General features: G+C 39.6%; 1 protein-coding gene across 1 annotated transcript in view; it reads right to left on the reverse strand.

The window, feature by feature from the left end:
* The window catches only part of FAT3 (FAT atypical cadherin 3), a 330,887-nt gene that overhangs the window by 110,327 nt on the left and 202,857 nt on the right, over nucleotides 1-17,703 (reverse strand). The gene's annotated exons all lie outside the window — the stretch shown is intronic.

The following is a 17,703-nucleotide window of genomic DNA, read 5'->3' on the forward strand; positions in this document are numbered from 1 at the left end:
TCAGTTCTTTTCATTCATCACCTGAGATTTGACAGCTCATTAATTCCAAAACTGCTTTATATGATTGTAAGGGGCACAGAGAGGCAGGTAGCAAAAAATTTCTGCTGCATTGTGTAAAGAGCACACTGTGCTGGCAGAAACACATAAGAAAATCTTTGAGACAAAAGTTAATTAGTAATTTAGTTGCAACTTAAACAGAATTACTAATAATTTTCAGTCTGAAACACTGTGAAAATGAAATGATCCAAGATCAACAAGCACGCAAGAGATTTAATAATATGCCTTCAAAATGCAATCAATATGTTTCAAACTTCCCCCTCAATATTTCGATTGCATTTTTTAAAGAGAAAGAAATAAGGCAGAAAGTTATTTCTGTTTGGATGTCAGAAGCTCAGATTTCACTTTCAGCTACATATGCTGACATGTCAATTCCCACAGTAGCAATTTTTGGTGATGGTGAGCCAAGATATTACATACCCTTCCCTGCTCGTACTGATCACTGCACATCTATTGCTTTGCTGGTTACCTCCTCAATGCTTTATTTTTCCTTAAACGTTTCTGTATCCCCTTACAAATCATACAGTCCTGATGTCCAATCCTTAGGCAAACCAAAATGTTCTGGGAATAATGTCCCTTGCCATTGTCCCCTCCGTGAAAGAAGAAATCTAAACTTAGGGTAACCCCGATTTAGTACTGAGATCAGCAGAAAAACCACATTTTCTAAGAGAAAGGTAAAAGACCTTTTCCATTTCCTGTATTTAACTATACTTTTGAAAACTGATACAGTGGAAAGGAGTGGACTGACCGCCTTAGGGACTGAAACTCCTTATTTACAGAAAAATAAATGGTATGGCAATATATAGCAGCAATGAAAATCCCCCAAATCAGCCCATAACTCATTTGGAGAGTGGAGCCTGTCCTCCTAACGACACGTACCAGCCTCAGGCCTCTCTCTCCTAAGACTGTCACCAGGGTTGGCAATTAGCACTTGTTGGGATCGCCGCCTCGTGACAGGGATGACTGTCTGCTGAGAGCCGGATGGGGACCATCCCCACCCTGCAAAGCCACCAACGTGCCATCTGTTAGTCACCGGCGAGGGGGTGCAGGGAGAGGACCCGCAGCTCATTACCAGTGTACTCAGCCATCCAGTTCACACTTGCTACACTTTCCAAAATAGCATTTATAACGCCGAAAGGCTGCACACATGGCTGCGAATCCGCCTTTCCACCCAGGGAGAGCAACACCGCCGGGGACCTCAGCCTCTCCACTGCTCCGGGAGAACTTCAGAGCTTCTGCAGCAAACAAAAAGCCAATTCTGCCAATTCTCCCATTACAGGCTTTCAGCAATAAAAAACTGTTGCCCCACTTAGAGGCTGAACCCCTCTATTAGGGTCTGGAGCAGAAGTCTTATGAGGAGCGGCTGAGGGAGCTGGGGCTGTTTAGCCTGGAGAAAAGGAGGCTGAGGGGAGACCTCATCGCTCTCTACAACTACCTGAAAGGAGGTTGTAGAGAGGTGGGGGTTGGTCTCTTCTCCCAGGTAACAAGTGATAGGACAAGAGGAAATGGCCTCAAGTTGCGCCAGGAGAGGTTTAGACTGGATATTAGGAAATTTTTCTTCACCGAGAGGGTTATCAAGCATTGGAACAGACTGCCCAGGGAAGTGGTTGAGTCGCCATCCCTGGAGGTATTTAAAGGAGGTTTGGATGAGGTACTTAGAGACATGGTGTAGTGGTGGTTTTTGGCAGTGTTAGGTTTACGGTTGGACTCGATGATCTTAAAGGTCTTTTCCAACCTATATGATTCTGTGATTCTGTGATTCTGTGATTTCTGTTCTACTCCGGTGCAACAGGCCAGGCTCTTGGCAAGAGCACAGGTTAACAAAGAAAAAACTTTTTCAGGATTTCTGCTGACTCCACAGATAAAATAATCAATGATGCCAGGAAGTACAGGCTGTAGTACACAGAAACAATCAGAGACACACTTATTTAAATGCTGGTCAAAAATACCAAGAAAATGCTTTTTGGGGGGCTAATGTTCTTAATGCATAGAAAATGCTAGCAAGATTCAGGAAACTCTTGTTTTCTGAGCAGAACATCATTCAACTTTTAAAAAAAAAAAGACATTTTCTTCAACCTGCTAGCAGTCATCTACAAAAGAAGGTGTTGGGGGTGATAAAAAGTTTACAACTAATATCAATAATAAAATCTCTGAAAACCACAGTGGTATAAACAGTCAAGCGACTATGATGAAAAACCTACTTAAGACGAGACTGCTCAAGAAGCGAAGCTGTCCTCCTGTCTTACCAATACACAGTCTCATCACAGTTTGTTAGGTTACTGCTGAAATCCTGACTAACATGGTGGTGTGGCAGTAAAAACGTGCATGCATTTGTTTGTTTTTGTAAGCCCAAACTTGTGGGAAATCCATTCAATAACAGAAATGTTGCACTGAAAATATTTGCTGACAGCTAATTGAAAATAGTAATGGCTATAACATGAAATGTCAGCTAATTAACAGAAGTTAACATAGAAGGCCTGAAGTTAGTCAGTTCTACTCTGTCTAAAACTTTACGTCCCCGGAAAAGAAAATGCTATGTACCAGCTAAGCCTTTTTCTCTGGGTGACGCTCAAAACTTTTCAAAATGACATGCTCCAACTCCGCTCAAAAAGCTTTGAGTGCCAGACACGGGAGCTGAAGTGTGAGTTAAAGCTCTCTCTTTGCAGGCATGTAAATTAATTAATTAAGCTGCCCTCACACCAGCGATGTGATTATTTCCCTAACTGTAAATCTGCGCCCCGGCTGACCCCTTTTCTGCTCCATCAGCCTGACCCCAGCCTGGCTTTTCAGGTTCTAGCTATAAACAGGGTAAAAGAGCTGCAAAAATTTCCTCTGCCCCTACAGAAAACAACTCCACGACAACACATTAAAACAAAATAAATTGCTGCCAGTTCAAAATTGTTCCCAGACAAAAATAGGGAGGACCGGAGAGGTCATTCAGCATGCCGCTCTGCAAATACTGTTTCCTTCAGGACACTGTATCACACCAGCGCTTAGGGGCCCCTCAAACCAAGGCAATTTTGATTCAAGCATTACCACAGCTCTCAACAAAATCCTTAAACAGCTGGAAATTACAGTGAAAAGTAACCAGGGAGGGGAGGGAGGTTAGGACGTTTATAGGACAAAGATACAAAATCTAATTCACAGCTGGTATCTCTGCAAATGTGGAAGGCAGATGTGCAAGGCACAGGAGAGCTTGCCAGGAGAGAAGCTGTAATTCAGGACCAGTGAGGTTCTTTTGTTTAGAAACCTGGAGATGGCATGGTAGGGAAAAAAACAGAGAAGAAAGAAAGGTAATCCAGACAAACAGACTGTCTCAATATATGCTTGTAAAGATGTGCCATGAAAAACCCAACAAGAGGTGAATCTCACAGTAATCAAGACGGAGAAGTGGTGAGGACCAGAATTAAAGCTTTCCCAGAGGAGATCAGGAATGGCTGCTTGGTCAGCATGCGCTTTCCTAAATGCTGAACACCTTCTCCAGTCTATGTGCCGAGTCCGGTATCCAGGTGGTAATGGATGCAGACATGCTGCTTCTTGCCCATGTGCAACCTGAGATGGGCTGGCCAGCTACTATCCCCTCTGCCCTTCTGTTCAGATATTGCTGCTAACGCTGTGTCAACACAATCTAAACAGAGGATATGACCTCCCAAACCTGGGATACAGCCATGAAAGCAGCTGAGTTTTGTCTTTCTGACCAACCATACAAAGGGTTGGTCCATCACCAAGGGTAGAATATCTTAAAAGGAATGGGACAACATGTTTAGTGGGATCTGATGGAAACAGACAGCAAGAATAATATGAACTTTATATACCACTTCCATGGTGAAATCCTAAGCATCACTGCTGTTTTCCCACAACCTACAGAGAGTTCCACTATAGTTTTCTTCATAAAATGAACACTTTCTGCCAGGAATCTCCATTTACCCATTGGCTTTGATGTTTATGACTTTACTGAACCATGTCAGCCAATACACATATAGGTATTGGTTACCTGGAAATTTCTTTGCTAGAGTAACAACATTCACACATCCCTTACAATGTTTCCCTCAGCTGGATGGACGAGGACAAGACGTCCTGAAATTCCCTCTACTTACATCAGATGTATATTTTTGGAGAAAACCACACAAAAATATCTCCTTCTGCAGAGCATGACAAATTCAGTATAATAGCAGAACTTTCAAAATCCAAGTAAGGCAATTTCCATTTCTTCTCCAGGATCTACTTCAGTAGGTTTGGTCTATAGACATTAACACTACCTTTCCTACTGGACTGAGAGATATTCTTTCATATTCATGTTTATGTTCAAGTCCACAGATCAACTACAAAGAGATTTCCACAGCAGTGGACCTTCTGAGTGAAAACCAAGGTCAAAACTAACTGTTAACACACAGCAGCTGGAATGTCAGATATGAAAACTTATTCTTTTTATGACCATGGAGAAGGCTTGGAGGAGACATCTACTTTGAAAGTATAAAACACAGCGTCAGTCTAGCAGACCTCAACGCTGGTGACAAAAATCATTTTGCCTTGAGACTGTCACTCTTCCTATGAATTGGACTGTGACACTTAACTGAAGAAGGATTAGCTCTTGAATTTTTTCAGAATACGAATGCAACTGTGAGGACCACCCTCCTGAATTAAAAGTACAATATTGAGTCTCATTAACAAAAGCTCATGACTTCCAAGATAATTATTAACTCAGCTGGAGAGAGTAGCTAGCAGGGATCTTACTTCAACAACTATAACAAGACGATCAGCAGGTGTTTAATGTGAATTATCAAGCCTTGAGAAGAACAAGAATCTTCTTCCATATCATTCCTTGGCAGGAAGAAGTACTCAGTTTTTAAGTTAAGAGGAACTGCCACATTACAGTCGTTAGCATTGCAAAATGCTGAAGATGTCATATTTGCTTGTTTATTTTCGTTCGTGTGATACTGCTTAATGCAAAAAGAGTGAGCTGAGATGCCTGCGTCTCATCTGAGGAGTGTGCTTAATGAGGGTTTCAGGTAAAAGTCTCTCCCTTCCCCCAACCAGAAACGCCAATTTTGCTTCAGAAAACTTTAGAAAAGAGAATCTGGTTGAGTTACTGGAGACAGAAAAATGATCAAAGGGAGCCGGAGAGCTGAGGCATACCCCTGCTGTTAGTGACTAATGGGTTTGTTTCTTCTGCCAATGCGCAAACGAGCTGCAATACCTATTGTAAAAGTCTCTGGAATTCAGCCCAAGTAAGAGAAATAAAAGATTATAAAAAAGAGCTCATTGAGGGATGACTTTAAAGTCAAATACACTGAACTACTATCACTGCCTACTTCAGAGAGAGACTAAATTTGCGGCTAAATTCTTACAAGGAAATATTTTTCTGAAACGCATTATATTACTGAACTACATGTTGGATTACTGCTACAAAGTGGAGACAGCGTAGCTCAAAGATAGACAGGAGAGAAAAAAAAGGTACATAATTTTTTTTTTTCAGTTCAACACAAACACTGAGTTAGCTGTAGTAAACTAAGGTGCCTTCTCTTTCTAATCCTTTATTTGGCAACTGCGGAAAGGAAGTGGGCAGCTGCTTATTTCACTTATCCTAATAGAATGTAGTGCTGTCCCAAAAGACGAATTACTTAAACACTTCCTGTAGGAAAGAGTGCCAATCATATCAATATGGTCCATCTTTCCTTATTTCCTTTACAACGTGCTAATCTGGGAACTCTTGTTTCCAATCATAAAAAAATTAGTACATTCACTCTGGCCAGCTATAAGAAATAAATAATTTAGGGTACATTTTAAATACACATTATTACTGACACAAACACTCTAGGTGGCTGATTAGGAAAGTCAATGGCTTCCAGCCACATTCAAGCTAGAAAACGATGCATAATGGTCTGTTACACCATTTGAGAATTAATGATGACATCAGGTAATTTCAACGCTGTATTGCCAAAAGACAGGAAGGGAGGAAGGAAGGCTTTTTCATTTGGAGTTAAATGCTCCCTACAGTATCTGCAAACCTAAATATTAGAAGAGCGTACTGAAGAAAGTCTTACAGGCTTCAAATCTTAACTTTTGTCACACTCACAGTACTGAGACCAGTAGATGGTAACCAAATGACGCAGCAGAATGAAATATCAGAATGGGTGACTTAAAGGTCCAGAAATGCTGCTGCTGCTACTACTACTACTACTACTACTGCTACTACTACTACTATTATTACTACTGCTGCTACTACTACTACTACAACAACATTTATTTGGTGTCATTCTTTATTCTACGAGCTTTTTGAAAATTGAAACAGTAAACAAGAGTCATAAACTCTGAAAAGAAACTTAAGACTTGTATTTTAGCTTTAGTAGCAATACAGGGAAGGACCTGCATAGCTCTTGACAGTGACTCTCTAAAAGAAAAATAGTAATTTTCCATGGGTATTGCTTTTAAAGTTCATTACAGTTTGGAGATCCTGGCAACCTTTGTGCATCATCCTGTATTTATAATGTTCTTGAATCAATACACCCTAAGATAAGTGCAGAACCACCCACTACATTAAATTCCCAGGACAAGAGAGCAACCTGTCCTATGCTAAAACAAACTCCTTTAGGCAATCTCAGAACAGTAAAAAGAAAACTATAGTCCTCAGGAATGTCAAGCTCATATAATTTTGCTTTTGACAAACTGTAGATAAAACTTTGCCCAGAAGTGACTCTAAGCCAATCACTTTTGAGAAGTCCAAATGTGCCTCCTACTTCCATTGGTGGAGTTAAATACAGATAATCTCGCTTCTACTGCCTAACAGTAGTGTGTAATCACTTACAATTCAGCAGAAATCATCTGGTAAGAAAAAGCATTGCTGAGCTAGGACTTTTCCTGACCTTCTAGGTGATAACACCACCATCAGAAGTGGTGCCTGAAACTCTGTATGTATTATATCCCACGTTAAGCAGTTTGCAAAGTGTGTAACTAGAGGATTGGAAAATTTGAGATGATCGTAGTAGGAACATCAACCTCAGTCTCCAAATAACAACTGTAAAGGTCTTTTGAGTACATCAGGAACTTCCTTTCTTTGTTCATGAGGCTACAGCAGTGAATCTCACTACCCCAGCATATAATGAAGAAAAATTTGGAAAGCAGAAAGATACACTCCAAATAGTCCTCTGATAATATCTGGACCCAAGGACATTTACCCACCTTCAGACTGACACCTTACAAACAAGATAAAGACTGATATGTGATTGCTTAAAAATAATTTTTATAGGCATATAGAACTTCTTTAGGAACAACCTATTACTAAACAGAAGTATAACTACCCTCATAGCCTCTAAATGAGAAAGAAGATAAAAGTTGTGTATTGATCTTCACAGTAAACTTTGAAGAAGGTGTTTAGCTCCTGCTGATAGTGATGATTACAATCAAAGAGTTTTGTGAACAGAAAATGAGGAGTAGTCAAATCTGAGAATATTTCACTTCAAGCAGCTTTAAATAACATAAAGCTTGCAAATTAAGATATTTATGCAGTTTAATGTTAGTAGTAATCTCTGTGTCAATTGTAATTCCATTCATACCTAAATATCTACTTCAGCCATTTGTGGATTTTGCTTTCCTTGTAACAAGAAACACCTGTGATCAAATATTGGTTAAGTTCCCCTCTACCAGATCTACCTCCACAGATAATGTGCTTCTCCAAAAATCTTATCTCAGCACTCAGGAAATACAGTAGCTCTCAGTTTTTGTGCCTCAAAAGAGGTGTGCCTCAACTTCTAAGCTCACTGCACTGGCCTTTTCTCAAATATTCAAGTACCCTTCATTTCCTATCCACAAAAGTCACTTGATTCTCATCATCACTATAAGCAGGAACCAAAGACCTACTTCAAAGTTTCCTCAAAATGATGAAGATTTTTACATATCCCCAATCTTTCCTTTTTCATACTAAGCTAATCAGTATGTGTAATTATGTGAGAAAAACATTCTGGCTATTAATAAAGACACAAGATTTTATCCATGCTTCCAAGATCTTTTCCTAATATTAATAATTTATTTTCTTTTTTAACTATCAGCAGAAACGCTGAGCTCAAAAATATATGCTGATATATTGCCAAAATTTAATCAAGCTATAGTACTAGTCACCGTGGAGTTAATTAATCAAGCAGCAAAACGATATATACTTTACATGCTTGCTTGGGTGTGCAGCTGTATCAGTTTGTGGTATAGGTCCCCAGATACTCAAACTGATGGGAAATTAAGGTACAGCAACTCTTTTAGCAGAAACTCTCCAAGTCGGTGCAGGTGATTTCCTGTGTGTGGCAATAGCCCTCCATCTATTTTGCAGTAAGTCAGCAGCACTGCCTCATGCGAACGTGGTACATGCTCTTGAACATACTCTAAGAAAAGACATAGTACGAAGGAGCTTGCTCTGCATGCCCTTAGAAATATTGTGGCATGCAGTTTCTGTTACAATAGAGTAATAACTTCAAGCTAAAACTTTCAGTCTTCAAAGGAAATAACGTCTTCTCTCCTAAACTACAATATTAAAACTTACTTCTAAACAATTTTTGTCATGCCAACATCCAGTGCCTTCTGATGTTGGATGAAACATCCTTACGTGAGGGTCTGTGATGGTCTGGTCTTGAAACAATATTGTTATTACTTAGGAGGTAATACATTTATTTGGCCACCAATGAGATGAAAGATATACACTGTAATTCCTTAAAGTTATTTACTTTATAGGTACACGGCATCCAAGTTCTACACTGCTATATGAAGCAGAACCAAGTATTTTCAAAAGAAAGATATCACTTTTTCTTTTTTTTTTTTTTTTAAATTGCTCTAACAAGCGGCACTTGGTTGTGCTAATGGAGAATGACACCACCAATTTTTCTCTGGCAGAAAGGCAGATTAAGATGCATCCAGCCCCATCTCCAGCTCCTCCTCCAGCCATTTGTTCTTCCCCTGTCATCAGTTTGCAGCCACCTTCACCCGTCAATAAACTGTTTGTGCATCTGTGCTACGAACAGGGCTACTGAAATAACCAGGGTTTAAAATGAACTGCCGAAAGAAAACAAAATCCCCCAAAAGGCAGATGGTTAACGAGTGATGGCGGTGAGAGAGTAAAACAAGGAGAGGGATGCCAGGTCCCCAAGGCAGGGCGGGGGAAGTTTCTTAAGACGTTTTGGCCACTGAAGGAAAATGCATTGTGTAGCTACATTTTTGGTGATGAATTCTGCAATTTCACTACAGATAGTAACACACTGTCTGCACCCCCCTCCCCCCAGAAAAATCCCTACCATAGAATTCATCACTTACCAACAAGTCTTTGATCAATACCAAAGCAGGCAAAGCCGGAACCAGTGATCTCAAGGTAAAAGACTTTGTGTCCCATCAGTAATTGCTGAAAATATCCAATTTCCATCTTACACTATTTTTCCACAATATGCAAGAAATAATGAATGCTATTCATCCACACATACACGTAAAACGTTTCAAAGAGTTTTATTGCTGATAGCCTGACGAGTAGCCTCTGACATTTAAATGCAATTTAGTTTTTTTCAGGGTAAAAAATGAAGCTTCTACAGTTTTATGTTCAAAATAAAGCTTACCAGTTAAAAATCTGATTAATGGATTTCTTAGCCAGGTATAAAATCAGACCTTTAAGGGGTACAGGCTCTTCCCAATTTTTTATCCTGTAGAGATACTCTAAATTTGCAAAAGGCAAAAATGGACATTTTTGGACTCAGAAATTTATCTGGCATTAGTGAACTGTCACTCTGGAAGATTGCTGTGACCATTTTCATTAATCTAAAAGGAAAAAATGAAGACTTTTTTTGTGATATTCAAGTTATCTGATGATAGAAGTTTCTTTGGTTAGCAATGAGATGCAAAGTAAAATTTTAATCAACTTAGAGGACAATTTGATAACAATTACTCATGCATGTTTGACTAAGGTAATTTTTGTAGTCAGATGAGGGCTACATCCTAAAATATCATACAAAGCAGTATAAAAATGCTCAGAAAGTCAGTGTGAAAAATAAGTAAAAGAAGGTAAAGAAGAGAAGCATGAATAAGGAGGTTGGTTGTTGGGGCTTTTCCCAAGGCAGTTTTTTGTCATGACAGTATCATCCTGTTTTTGTCAGACCAGGTTAAATTAAAACAAATCAATAATTGCTTTGATTTTAGCAATAAAAAATTCTACTTGACTTCTTTATGCCTACTTCACAACTTTCTGTGACAAATTAATTTTAGACAGATAATAAGCATTAATTGGGCCGTATTTAATCACAGTTTCATCTAATAGGCAACACAGACAAGCCTTATTATCTCAGTCTCCACTTGTCTTTGATTCTAACTGTCCTATAAATATCTACTATCCAGTTTACATTGACATGGGATCAATTTTACAAGCTGGTTGAGAATCAGCATGGGACTATATGTAGGGAAGAAATGCAGATTCTGATTTTGAAGCCAAACTCATATTCTTGGACTACCTTTTTACTTTTTCCAAATTCAGTTTCCAGCTTCGAAAACTCAGCCTGGAAAACAGGCTCGGGTATTCTGTCCAGTGCAAAAGATGTGAAACTGAAATTCAGATAACTGTCCTGCTGATAAAGGGTGAGAGCCATCAGCTGCTTCCCTGATGGGTGCATTAGCACTCTGTGTTTCATGTGACATAGCAAAACCTTGGGGTTTTTTCACTAGACAGACTGACACAGCTAAGTGTACGTTTAGAGACCAGTCCACTGTAACCCTGTTTTTCATATAGTCAGTTTGGTTCTCTTTTCAGCTCTGTTAAACCTCTACAAACCTCCACAAACACCTGAATAGCCTCAGCATCCCTAATCACACCATAGATGGTGGGGTACGCACATGCTGCGCGGCTAGAGACACACAGGGAAAGTCTAAAGACAAGTGTTTCCCTGCTGAACCGAGTTCATGTTGTCTGAGCAGCCAAAGAATTACATGTATCTTCTTGGTGGAGAAGGACCTGGCCAGCTGTGAAATCCTCTGACTTGGAAATCAGTGGGAATTTTCCCATTGACTTTGGTGAGAACAGGGTTGCACCTAGAGCTCAACAACCTCATTTCAGCTTGGTTTTATTTCTCATTCAGCTTTTGCCCAGCCCTGGTCTCCAGCTGCATAAGAAGTACCTGAAAGCTGTAATCTTTCAACTAAAGGGTAGAGAAGATGTGTCCCACCGCAGCACCACCACCAGTGTATGCATTATAACTGATGGGGAAGAATTTTACTTTAACACCCAGGCAAATGCGGGGTTTTTTGTTTACTTTACAGAAACAGCAATTTAATACGTAATTCTTTTCTTTAACATGATTTTTTTTCCTGTTGGTTCAATCTGTTACACATATAGCCAGTGATCCTGTGAACAGCGATGTATATGAACGATTTTCAGAATGTGTCAAGACCATGCTGCCGACATAAATAAGTAGGTGTGCATATAGGAACAAGGTCATTTGGGGGTAACAATATAACAGGAAATGCTGTCCCAAAGTTTTAACATTCCAAATGTGTTGCAAAAAAAAAAAAAAAAAAAAATCCTGGCCCAAAAAGTTAATTTCCCTGAGTAACACTCAGAATGCATTAAAAATGTTCAGGTTATTAATATTAATTAATCAATTAATACTATTATAATTAATTAATTACACAGTGCCTGGAGTCCTGGTAAGGGATCTTTATGTGTCTGAATAATAAGAAGATTGCATTCTACTCCTGCAGTGCAGGAGGAATTTTAAAAGATCACAACTTTTAAAATATTCTTAGCACTTTGATTCTTCTGCAGAATTAGTCTTCAACATGCATTTGTTTTTTGCAGCCACAGGATGGCATTCACTGCTGTGCAAAGGGTCAGTGAAATGTAAGTAGAGCCTAGAAAGTGTACTTTCCATCCAGGGAAAAGAAATATTTAATAAAAATTATTAATACAAATTTACTGTTTTCTACTGATGACAACCATTTATTCAAGAATGTAGTATCAAAATCTTACCAGACATAGCCCTTAAGGTTCATGTTCTTGCTATAAGGACACCAAGGCTCTCAACAGATACTTATCTTGCCTGACTTCAGTAAGCTGGGACCTTCTAAAAATACAGAGCAGCAATTCCAACTTGGGGTACAAGCCACTGCATAAAGCACTTCAGTTTCACTTCCATGGTTTATGGAGTCACAGTAACTCTTTAATGGATTTATATAGGCTCATAATTTACTGTTTATTTTCCCATTAGGGCAGTATATGGAGTAGGTGTTGACACATGGCATACCAATGGGAGGACAGTTGGACTGAACAAATGGCCAAGGTGACCGGTAATTGGATTGCAAATGTCAAAGAGTGTGGTTGAAAAGCCAGGTATATCAACCCACACATACTTTTCCCAGTTGTGAAATGAACGTTAAGAGCAGGGACAATCAGCTACAAGTAGTTACGATTTATAGAGTTGGGTTTGAAGTCAGCGGCAAGCAGCATCCAATTAACTTCAGTAGAGATGTCTAATGCCACTGGTAAAACGACTGGATTTAGAGTGATGAGCAAGAATGTCAGACCAAGAGACAACCTAGTAATGCTATTAACCTTTGTGAGATTGCCCCGCCGATAATGTGATCTGGGGGACAATAAAACACTGCATGAGACAATATGCCCAATTTGGTAGTGCAAGACTGATACATGGGAGAAGGAGAATTTTCCTGGATTCATTTTATGGGCCTCCAATTAGCCCTCACTAGGTGAACGGAGAGAAAGGGGGGAAACAGAAGGAGTCCCTCTAATGAGTTGCTTTGTTGGTTTGTAGCAGAAGAGATTGAAAAAGGAGTTTTAGGAGTTGCTTTGCTTTTGAGATTGTCTCAGGAGGTGTTAAAGGGGCCAGGTACGTTGTTGGAAATAGCCGTGAGAAATCTCCTAATTTATGGGAGCTCTTGAGCAGCACAAGTGCATCCTGTCAGGATCAGCACAGGAGGCGTGATCCCTTGGCACAGGGAGATCAGATATGCCAGCCCCATGTGCTAATCCCCATGGTTAGATGCTGGGGTCAAGATCGCAGATGCTTGCTCACAATGTGGAGCCCTGGCTGACACCATCTATAGATGCTGCTGTTGCTTCCTTTGAGAAATTGTATACAAAATATAAATATGCTTGTTCTCCAAAAATGCATCCAGTTTTAGAAATGGGGGTATTAAGAGTGGGTCTAATCCATGGATTACTGATCTGACAAAATATCTAAATCTTATTTATGGGCTCAGTGAGGCAAAGGCAGTTTGTCAATCAAGTTAAGTTTAAGATGCAGTTCCTGTTTTGCTATGTAAGTCTAGTGAATGTCTGTTCAATAACCTTTAGAAAACAGAGCATGAATGTGTAATTTATTCAGCTACTACTGTTTAGGCATCCAAGGGCTAATGGAGTGTATTGCACACCCAGAGAAACCAGGGGGGGTTCTCAAGGTAGGAAGTCCTGAGGTAGCTCTCAGTCCATACTACAGCATGGAGGAGAGGGAAGAGACACCAAATTAGCCCTGCAAGAACTACACGAGGTACTGAAAACACAGCCCACAGCTCCGAGTAGGGTAATTTGCTCTGTCAAGAAGCAGGATAAATGACTGCCTCACACTGAGCAGCATGCTGCAGCAGCAAGGATTTCTTTCGGTAGCTCAGCAGCTCGCTGGAAGTTGGGCGTCCCATCACCAGTGTGATCCATCACCATGCACCCTCCCAGTGCTGCAGAAAAACAAAATCTTCTGTATGCTTCAGACTTCTTTTTATTAAAAAAGCCACAGCTTTCAATTGATACTTTCACACTGAGAGTCGGATATTATGAGAATTAAATGCCTGAAGAGATGCCTGAAGAGAAGAAATTTAAAGCAAATATCATTTTACTTTTTAAGACTGCACTCAGGTGGTATCTGGTGGTTTGCAACAAAAATACTGAAAGATCCTTAACTGTACGTATACTTGGTAAATGACAGCGAAAAGAAGGCAAAACCTGGGCTTTAGTATTCAATTTAATCCCCAAAACATATGGCCAAAGCTACACAGAAAGAGTTTGTGCAGGTCCATTTGAACAACAGGGTTTGGTGAGGAGGATAAGGACTATATGCAAGCGAACATCATGTGTCAGTCAATATTTTTATTCCTTCTGTAAGACATTAGGGTCATCCTTTGGGACCAAGCGAATGCACTTGTCTCATTGCCTTCTGCATCTCTCTCAGTCAACAGAGGCCGTGCCATTTTGGCGTACTTTGTTGTACCACATAATAAAGCATCGTCTCTGCTTAGCTAAAATGTGTAGTCTAAAACTTATGACTTTCTAGAAATTTTTTGAGTGTTTTTTAAACTGTGGTAATGTGTTGGGTTTTTTAAAAAGTGTAGCAATATAAAACCACGTGTTTAAATTCTCCATGTTTTTTTCAATTAAGTCTTTAAAATAGCTGTTTGGCCTTAAGGGTTAAGAACACATTTTTATTTATACAACACCTTAAAAATTATCTGGAAGGATAGCGGGAGGAAACAACATTCACAAGGAAAAACAAATATATTTGAGGCTAGGACAGAAAGTATTAAGCTATTTGTTGGTATCTGGATTAAAGATAACATGCTGGTCCTCAGAAAAGTCAAAGCCATAAATTGAAAGACTGCTATTAGTAATATTTGTATTTTTTACTTTCCCAGGGAATGTGAGAAAAAATAATTCATTATTTTGATTCTGACATTTTTGCTCTCAATTATTCATGTTAATCCTTGCTTTTGAATATTTAGGATATTCTTTGCCAAAGAAAATATTATTTTTTGCCAAAACATAAAATGTACTCTAGAACTGCTATGATAACATTTTCAACGTCTCTGTATCATGAGAGATTAGCAAACAGCAATATTACATTTCAGAATGAGGAGATTAATCTGTTTCCTGACAACTGAAATTTGTTAGGCTGGGAAAAGAAAATTACTGCTTTTGAGGGCAGATTTTATAGCACTTGATGCTTCAGGGCCTTTGTACTTTTCTGTTTAAATCACATCTTCATAAAAAGCAAAAGAATTGTTTGGTCTCTGATTATTATCAAGCTGAAGTCAGATAAGAAAAGCATTAGGATTCTTATGTTCCATGATAATATATTTAGGGAGAAAAAAGGTGTCAAATATGCTTATTAAACTGATTCGCAACCTGATTAGAGGTTTTCTTATCTCTAGGTGTCTAGTAAATACTTTAATTTGTGTCATGTTACAAATTATGCTGAATATTCCAATCTTATTTCAGCACATTTCACACAATGATGCACTTTTGCCATAACAAATTATTTTTAAAATAAAAAAAAACCACACGTTTTTTCAGACTACCATGTTTTTGCATGACATTTTCCTACCCTTTCCAGTATGTCTTTTTTGCTCAAGCTGAATATTGAAGGATTATGTGGTGGAGGGACAGGGTGGCAATCTGGGAATATGAAAGGACAGATAAAAAAGGAAAATGTATGATATTGAAATATATTACAGGCTATAGTGAGAAGACTGTAAGGGATGTGATGAGACGCAAAGAAAATATTGTGTACTCAAGGTATACGAGGAAGACGTTCTCACCAAGCGCATGGACTGGTGGGGGCAGCTTTGGGCAATGAAGAGTTTCAGTACATCACCAATACTGGAAATTATGAGACCCTGGATAATAAGGGCATTAACAAGGTGGAGACAGAAAAAAAAAAATCAGAGGAAGAAGCACTGACAAAACCCAGATGATGAGACTCTAGACTGACAGTGTGACTCAAGGGAGCAGACCTCAAGAATAAGGATGATCTTCACCATGATGCAGAAGAGAGAGCTGTAGGGAAGACAGTGAAATCTAATAGAACTTGCAAAAGGAAATAGTTGTTCCAGTTTTTCCCTTGCGGAGAGGCTGCCTATAAACCGAAGGGCTCACAAGTGAAGATGATCTGGGGAAGGGACCGCTTAAGCTGTGGGTGTCCTGGGAACCACCTCCAGTCAGACTCCATGGACCCTGCAACAGCCTGTGATCAAAGAGCACGTCTCAAACCAATCCAAAGTCCACTCAAGTCAAAGGAAATGGAGATTTACTGTTGGGATCCCTACATGACGTATTGCAGGGTAGTTGGATTTGGCACGTATGAACAGTGGCAGCAAGTGATGTCACTGTGAAAATACCCCAGAATTAAGGATTTTTAGAGATAACAAGCATGAATTCCGAACACCTGAGTACAGATCACCCTGAGAGAAAGGAAAAATGGATGAAAAACTTGTTTAAGGGCATGGTTCTAAATGATGGATTAACTGAAAGGCATACTAGGATTTCCTATGCCCAGAAAGGATTTTAGTACAGATGCAACGTATTCCTACCTGAGGAAGAAGATGCTCCCCTGCCTTAAATGCAATGCTCGGCTCGGTCTTAGCGAGGAAGGCAGGAAACTGAGACCTCCACAAAATGTGCATGTGCATGTATGTGTGTGTGCTCACGCACTTACAGACATAAATTAACAGTCTGGCAGCTGATGGGTATTGCAAATGCTACAGAAAACACGATATAGCACTAAAGCAGACATGCTTCAGATAACACAAAGGCTCTGTACATCTAAAATAGATTAAAATCATGTGAAAGATTTCCTGCTGCTTCTGCAGAAGATTAAAACTTTGGTACATTCATAAAACAAATGTGAAGACTTAGCAAAGCAGTGTGCCCTTCACAATGACTCTTTGTCTCACCAAGCATGGAGCCTGGCGAAAGAGACACCCTGAAAGGGTATATCCGACCAATTTTGGCCTGGTAGGTGGGCTCCAGCCCACATAAAAAGAGAGCTACAGATCTTAAGAAACATACAATGAAGAAAAAACTGTTAACCCTGAGCTAATCTGTGAGCTAATCCCTCAGCGAGAAAACAACATTAGACCAAACTCCTAAATCCTGACAAAGAAGAACTTGGTATAGATTAACCACAGAATTTGCCTACAGAAGCCTAGCATGAGGAATGATTTATAAAACGAGAAGGAAGACCATTCATATATCCCTCTCTGTTTCAACAGCATTTAACACATGGGTGCAGACCTAATTTTCAAACCACACAATAATGTTTGGTGTTTTAATAATACTTTTCCATCTCATTTGCATTGATCTAATGCTCTGCCATCTCGTAGTTCTGCAAACAGAGGAGAAGAAACAGGTGTTGGGTATATTTTAAATTGCTTTTCTCTAATGTGTTCACTCACCCATTTCCAGACATATCTGGGGAAACGCAGCCATGGGCGCTGATGTCTAATTCTCTCATCCTGGGTATTATCAGGGATAGCTTCAAGAAAATTGATGTTACTGAAGCCGGACTAAGCACACCACTCAGGGTAAGCAAAGGAACTCAACTGGCCCCCAGGATAATAAATAAGACTTTCCCCTCTCCACAGTGACATCACATATGTCTTAACATAATGCTAGTTAACAAAACGTCACTTTCTTGCACTACTTGACTTCACAACTGCATGATGCTAAGTCCAGTGAGATTTTAATTAGATCCAGAGGGTCAAGGAAATGCTGATACACCTCTAGGCTCTCAGGAGATGCTCAGGACCTTGCAGGGTCAGATTTGCTTCTTGGCACAATTCCACCTTCGCCGATATGCCTTTAAAAGAGGTGGAAAATGCGTGATAAGGCAGCACCCGAAGCCCATACGCTGA

Source organism: Mycteria americana, chromosome 1 (assembly GCF_035582795.1).
Source record: "Mycteria americana isolate JAX WOST 10 ecotype Jacksonville Zoo and Gardens chromosome 1, USCA_MyAme_1.0, whole genome shotgun sequence".
Lineage (NCBI taxonomy): Eukaryota > Metazoa > Chordata > Aves > Ciconiiformes > Ciconiidae > Mycteria > Mycteria americana.